Source organism: Phodopus roborovskii, unplaced genomic scaffold (assembly GCF_943737965.1).
Source record: "Phodopus roborovskii unplaced genomic scaffold, PHOROB, whole genome shotgun sequence".
Lineage (NCBI taxonomy): Eukaryota > Metazoa > Chordata > Mammalia > Rodentia > Cricetidae > Phodopus > Phodopus roborovskii.
Window position 1 is genome coordinate 11,311,855 of NW_026126571.1, and position 7,866 is coordinate 11,319,720.

Below are 7,866 nucleotides of genomic sequence, written 5' to 3' on the forward strand. Positions count from 1 at the left end.
TCTTGAAGAGCAGTCAAGGCTCTTAACTGCTGAGGTCACTGCTCTCAAGCAAGAGTAAGGGAGTTATTTCCCACAAGAGTGAATTGTTATAAGAGTCTCAGCCTGACCACTGAGGGTTTGGCTTTTGTCTGGCATCATGGTATCATCCTCTTACTTTCTCTCCTCAATGGCCTCAAGGGAACTGAGCAGACACTACTGCCATGCCCTTGAAGCTTCAGAACTGTGAACTTGCATGCTGTTTTTCTTTATAAACTATTTAGTTGCAGACAATCACTATAGTAAGGGATAGAGATAGACATAGAGATAGATACCAATGCTGACTAGGAAGTACAGGAAGCAGGTCAGGTTTGAGGCATTCTAGGAAGCAGGGACTACTGGACAGTCTCTCCAGAGACTCCCAGAGAGGGAAGAGACCTGGCTTAGCTTGGGTTATGGGTGTATTCTGAGCAAGGGGAGGGTAAGGCCCCTTAGTCCTCTCATGACCAAATACAGAGGGTAAAGGTGAGATGTGTTCCTATAGGGCACATGGGATGAGGACTATGACAGATATCAGGGTTGGACAGATGACTCAGTGGTTAAGAGCACTGGCTGCTCTTCCATAGTCTGGGAGTCAATTTTCAGCACCCACATGCCAACTCACGAAGGGCTATGGGGGAGCAGATGTCCTCCTCTGTCCTCTGTGGGTGCCAGGCAGGCATGTAGCGCACTGACATGCACACAGGCAAAACACCCATGTATAGAAAATAACAGGTTTTTAAGGCAAATGATTGATGTCTGTCACTGAGAACTTCCAGGAAGACTGGTCAGGATAACCTGTACCACTGATTTTTCTCCTGATTAAGATAGCCTGGCAAATGGGTTATGTTAGAAAATTTCACAATATATAAATTGTCCTCTCTTTCCTGCACAAATAAGATTTCAAACTGCTTGGATAGTGTGTATGTGTATGTGGTGCATCTCTCTCTTTCTCTCTCCCATATATATATAATATATAAAATTATTACATAAAAATCATATATAATATTTAAATATAAACTATATAAATATATTAAATTATTGTACTATATGAAATTATTATTAGAGTCTTATTCATATATCAGACTGACCTTGAATTCACTATGTAGCTGTTGGTCACCTTGAACTTCTGACCTTTCTGCTTCTATCTCCAGGGCTGGGACTGCTCCCTGCACCACCTGGTTTGTGTGACACTGGGGATCAACCCTCCCTCGGTGACAGAGCTGTCTTGCAGTATGGCCCACATCCTGTTCCGGGAAGATGAAGGGGTAGATGACATGGGGGTTCCAGGTTCTCGTCCACCACCTGTCACTTAGTAGACACTCATTAAATATTTGATGATATAAACGACAGGCAAATATATGCGTGACTAGCCTGAAGGGTAGTGGCTGGACTTGTTCTGGAATGACACTCCAGGGCCACCACCCTTCTCTAGCACTGAGTATAGAAAGTCCAGGAAAAGAAAGAGTTTAGTAAAGGTCAGTCGTGTCCCCACACTCTACCTCAGTCCCAGCCACAGCCAGAGGGAAATGGCCAGCGGGAGGCTGAGCTGGCACGGACGACCTCTGGTCTGTGTAGAGAAAGGCAGCCTGTACTTTGCGCTGACCGTGTACACATATCCCCACACCTTGCTGTCCTTAGCAGTCTGCAGCTCCAGGACTCTCCTGGTCCCTGGAAGGCAGCTTCCCTTGACTCAGAAGCAGGGAATGCGCTCTGCCCGTGCACTCTCCTGATTGGCTAAGGAGTTGTGCTTTCAGCGTGGTGGCAGTCACCTGACTCCCGAAGCACCGCGGCGCGGCCGCTTCTGCCCCTTTTGCCTGGGTTGTGTTTTTCTGGAATGCCCGAGGGTGGGGCTGTGGCCGCTGCTCCGGGGTGGGGCTAGAAAATGCTGCTTTTATCCCGGGGAGGACAGGCAGAGCTGGGGAAGTGAGACCTGAAGGAGATACTCCCCTTGGCCACTTCCCTGATAGTCCCCCCCCTTTGCTAGTTTGGAGGTTGGAAACTGCCGTTTAATAGGAAAACTCTACTTTTAGAACTGAAAAGAAGGCAAAAGACAGGCATTTTTCATACACAATGCTGGCATCCCGCATTCCCGAGAACTGTAAAAGTTCTAGTACCTGGGACCTGCTCGGCCAGGAGGGTTAAACGCTGCTAAGGGTCCTTTGGTGGGAGAGAAACCTCTCTGGGAAGAAACTGAAGCAGTTGTGAAGGGACTTGTGGCAAATGGAGGAATGCCTGCTGGTATTCACAGCCAAATGAAACTCCTCATCAGCCCTGGCCACATCGCTCCACGCCTGCATCTGGGTATTTCTCGGTGTGTGTTCCGGGGTGAGGTGGGTGGGGCGTCTATTTTTCTGCCCGGGTTCTTTCCCACCTGCGCATCTATGGTGCTAGAATTGCAGGATTACGATGGTGCCTCCGCCCCTGGTTAATGCCGTGCTGGCATTCAGGCTTGCTAGGCATGCACTCTGTCAACTGAACTGTATACATCCTTAGCCCCAGATTTTGGTTGTTGCCATTTGGTTTATATCTCTCTTTGGTGGCTAACGGAGGAATCTGTAATTGGTCTTTTGTATAACCAGGGCATATACTTAACTGAAACCAGAAGAGGGAAACTTCAGGAAAAGCCCTTTAGATGTAAAATCCCAGTCCTATTATGATAAGGGACAGAGCTTTCGTGGAAGTTTTGTTGGGGGAAGGGAAGGGAGTAGGGGAAAAGGACAGAGGAGAGACGGTGAGCAGAGAGATAGAGATGAAGGGAGAGACAGGCAAAGACCTGCCTGTGTCTTCAGCAACAGCAGAAAAGAGAGAGCGGTGTGGGCAGAACTTGTCTCTTAAAGGGACCTTTTGTGCCTGCCAGGTACTGCTTGCTATGCACGCAGGGGTGACACACTCTGCCAGGTCCCCAAGGGGCGGGGCCAGGTGTGCCTAGATGATAACCCCTATGGCTGCATCTTAGTGTAGCATAAACTTCTAGCAGTGTAAGGCTGTCACAGACCCAACAGCCCTTTGTCATACAGGATATCTGGGCAGAAGGTGTTCAGAGCCGCAGCAAAGCCACTACAGTTTCCTGTTAGTGAATGACAGGCCTGAGCTCCAGACTCAGCATATTTGCTACTGGAGCAGAGCAACTGAGCAGAGACTGTGGGAGATCAGCTGGAGAGGGACAGGTCACAGAAGGGACTCTCAGACTAAGGGACTTGTTCTCCAAGCAAAAGGAGCACGGACAAGTGGAGCAGGAGGGCGCTAGGAAAAGAATCCCTTTTGAGAAACACTAATGTGTGATGTGTGCTTGCATGCACACTTCATGTTGGTGTGCATGCCACAGCGTGCATGTGGCAGTCAGAGGACAACTTTCAGGAGTCAGTCCTCCTTAGCAGGTAAGTGTCAGGGACCATAACGTGGGCCGTAACCTCAGACCAGAAGCTCAACAAGGACCTTCCCCAACTGAGCCAGTCCAGGGAAACTATATTTGAAAGAAGATTACTTTGCCATTAGTTCACGTGTTACATGAAACATGAGTCCATAAAGCTGCTCCCTTATACACCTCCCATGGACAAAGAGGCTCGAGAAACCTTGTCTGTTTTAGTTTTTTGTTTGTTTTTGTTTTTGTTGGTTTCTGTCCTGAAACTAGCTCTGTAGACCAGGCTGGCCTCGAACTCACAGAAATCTGCCTGCCTCTGTCCCCTGAGTGCTGGGACTAAAGGTGTGTGCCACCAATATCCAGCCTTGTCTGTTTTAGTCTTGGAGTCTCCTGGTGATTCACAAAACATTTGTTTTCAAGTCTCAGAGAGAGAGAGAGAGAGAGAGAGAGAGCACTTGACTCTAGACTTCTAGCTAACCTCACAACGAACCCCTCTTCTTTAACCACACCAGCAGCTTTGAGATATGGTTGTAGGTAGCTTGGTTTTCTGCAGCAGTGTGCTGGCCTATCAGTGGAAGAGCAGGCAAATCTAACCAGCATGCCCAAGTAGCACTAGAAAACACCTCAACCGTTCCGTGACATGGCCGTTACACACAGAGCTTACAACTGCTGTGGCTATCTGCACAAGACTGCACAAGGTCAACCCAGTTAAAACTTCAGCCACAGAGGGGGAGGGGCTCCCAAGGTCCCACCCCTAGCAGGGAAGCGAATGGCAGTTGATGGAGGCTGAGAAAGAGAGAAGCATTTCTTTGGCGGCTGCCGCCATTGGTAGGGTTCCACTCCCCAGTGATGGCCACACACGGGCATGTGGGCAGTACTGACTGGCCTTGTGGTTCATAAAAAGAGAGAGAACGAGATAAAGTTGGGAGGGAGATAGGAGATATGTTAGAGGTGGTGGGAGGAGCTGGAGTGGGGAATGAGTAGATGAACGTGACCAAGGTACATTGTACACACGTGAGGATCTTCACACAGGAGGACAAAAAGGTCCCACTAATAGAATATTATGGAACTTAATATGTAGCGCGTTTGGCAGTGTCCTGCCAGCTACTTCCTGTGACCTTGCAGGTAGAGCCGGGCCTGTTTGTGGGTCTATGTGTATATTCTTTCTTTGACGTAGGGCACAGTGGTACTGAGCGGGCAGTTGACCCTGAGGCCCCAGTTCACAGTCTGCCCCACAGTCTTCTGCTGTATCTTACTGCCTGCTCTTATTCATGGGCCCCTTCGAGGTGGCCAGCAGGGAGAGGCATTGCCCCCGGGAGAGTAATAGGGCACAGCTCATGCTTCATGGCTCCCTTCTTAATATATTCCTCTTGGTCTCGGAGCACAAGGCTTTACATGGGCACACTAAGTATGGGTACTGGAGAGAGCCGGACTGGCAGGTGATGAGCGTGTGTGTGTGTGTGTGTGTTCAGAGAATTGTTTACCGTTATTATTATTATTTTTTAAAGATTCTATTTATTTATTATGTATACAGTGTCCCAGTGTCCTGCCTCCATGCCAGAAGAGGGTCCAGACCTCATTACAGATGGTTGTGAGCTATCATGTGGTTATGTGGTCGCTGGGAATTGAACACAGGACCTCTGGAAGAGCAGCCAGTGCTCTCAACTGCTGAGCCATCTCTCCAGCCCCAGATTATTGTCTGTTAAGTATTTATTTTTGATGAGTATAGAATGAGCTAGACATCATTATGACATTTTTGTGAAAAACTGTAGAAGTTCACCCTCCCCGTCTCCTGAGCCTTTCCATTCCCAATGGCCCCTCCAGCCTCCTGTTGTCCCTAGCCTCTTCCTCTTCCTTACCCTTTGTATTCTTTTGCCTGCTCCAGCCTTTCTCATCACCTGTTACTACCTTCTCTTTGTCTCCTGACTAGATATTGAGGCTTTATTTACACTTACCTCTGTTTATATGTAAATACTATAGGCTGGGGTCTTACATAGGAAAGAGAATATGAGTCTGTTGTTGTCTGCTGAGTTAGGGTCGCCTTGCTTATATTATACTTTCTGCATCTATCCATTTTCCTGGAATTTTCATTTTTCTCCGTGGCTGAATAAAATTCCATTGTGGTATATGCTACAGTTTTACTATCCATTCCTCTGTCGATAGACATTTGGCTGGTTCCATTTTATATGTGTACACATGTGCATGAGTGTGGGCACATGAGTACCGTGATGCACTGTGGTCAGAGGGCCGCTTTCAGTAGATGTTCACCCTCCACCTTATCGAGGCAGGGTCTCTCTTGCTTCTTCTGATACGCTTCATATTACAGAACAGCTGGCCATGCACTGGCTCGCAAGCTCCCGGGTGAAACTCTTGTCCCTGCCTCCCATATCTCCTTAGGAGTGCTAGAATTATAGATGTGCCCTGCCTCGTCTGATTTTATTTATTTTTTTTTTTTACATTATTTCTGGGGATTGAATTCAGGTTGCCAGGCTTTTGTGGCTAGCCTTTACCTGGTGATCCACACCCTGCCCGAATGATTAAGGCTAGCAAGTCTGCAATGCACGGAATGAGATACAAGCTCAGGGAAGAGTTAGCATTAGTGTCAAGTTGAGGTTTTCCTCTAGGAGCCTCAGTCATAGTTGATAGTTAATATTGTTTGCTTAACATCTTCTGCTGCAAGTACAAATCTCATTGAAAATATATTTTCACAGTGACACTCAGGCTAGGGTCTGACACCAAATGGCTATAATGGCCTTGGCCAACTAAACTGTTTCCTTAGGGGTCTGTGGAGTGGGCCCATCGCATCAGACACTCCTGGGTCATGTGAGGTGACTTTCTTCTTGGGCCACTGTCTCCCTTGGAAGCCTGACTCCCATGAAGGTCAAACCCTAACTGAACACTTACCTCTGATCCAAGGTGACGGATGAAGTGAATGGAGTCATGGTCCTAAACCCATCAAAGCAGCCTTGGTTTGCATGAAATTTATTTTTTCTTCTTTCAAAAATTCCACTCCCAAAGAGTGTCTTCAATAGTTGAACATCAGAAGTTTTAAGTTTAATTATTAAAAACTCATAGAAGGCCAACAGAGAAATTAAAGATTAGGAGCTGGCTATCAGTCAGTAGCAGGAAGGCAGCCAAACAGCCTGCATTCAGTGTTTGGAAGACTGAATGGAAATAGTTAGGGTGTCATTGTGTACTCAACAAGGAGGTAGGGCAGGTGACTGGACCTCTTTGGGTCCAGATAGGACAGGAATGGGTTTTTAAAATGTAAAATGTCTTCATAGCATGTGGGATATAGCTCAGTGGGTAAGATGCTTATCTAGCATGTACAAGTCCTTCAGTTTTATTCCTAACATAATATAAATAGGACATGTGGTCCATGCCTATAACTGTAGCACTTAAGAGAATCAAAAGTTCAAGGTCATTGTCAGCTATGTAGCAAGATCAAAGTCAGCCTGGCATTCACGAGACCTTGACTTATAAAGAACTATATATTTATGTTATTTTTATGCAGCAAGTTTTGCTCATCAAGGTCATAATAACTGTACATATAGAGGGTATGGTGTGATGTTTCCATACACATTAACAGTGTATGATGATCAGGTCAAAGCAACTGGCCTACCTTCCACTTCAAACACTTAGCATTTCTTTGTGTTAGGAACATTCAATTCCTGCCTATGAGATTCAAAGTCATAGTATGTTTTCAAATATGCAATCAGTTGTTGTCAATCATAGTTACCCTACTGTGCTTTACAACTGTGGAAGTTATTCCTCCCAGCTGGGCATGGCGGCAAACTCCTATAAAGCCCATGGGAGACCGAGGCACAAGCCACGTTGTTATGTGTAGTGAACTCTGTCTCAAACAGCAAACACTCGAGGGCCGCTTCACAGGAGGGAATTCATGCCTTGTGCTGTAAGCCTGCAAAAGCCCATGGCTGGGGAGGTCATAGGCCTTGGGGGAAACCAACCATTGTTGTCTTGCTTATTGGCCATGTGTCCAGCTGCCTTCAGGACTTCTGTTTGTAGTCACAGGTTAGTGCGCCTCCCAGCCTTGGTCCGGGAAACTTCTCTTCAGCGGGAAGCAGTCAATGCAGAGACTCCTCTGTGGAAAACGGGAGAATAAGGGACTGTTGAGGGCTCAGTCCTGAAAGGGGCATCGACACCAAGCTCTCCAGGGCACGGGGCACATTGTGGAAGAGGGGCTGGAGAGAGCGTAAGAGCTGCAGGATGGGGAAGGGTGCCATGCAATGCTGCCCAGCATGACCCAGCATGGGTGGAGAAGGGGCTCTCGAGGCTCCTCCCCCTAGCTGAAGAGCTATGGGCAGTTAATGGCTGCCAGGGAGGAAATGTCAATTATCTGCCTTTTGTTTTTTTTTGTTTTTTTTTTTTTTTAGAAGAATTTACATGTATGTGTGTGTATGCGGATGTTTTGCCTGCATCCGTGTCTGTATATCATGTGAGTACCTGGTACCCACAGAGACCAGAAG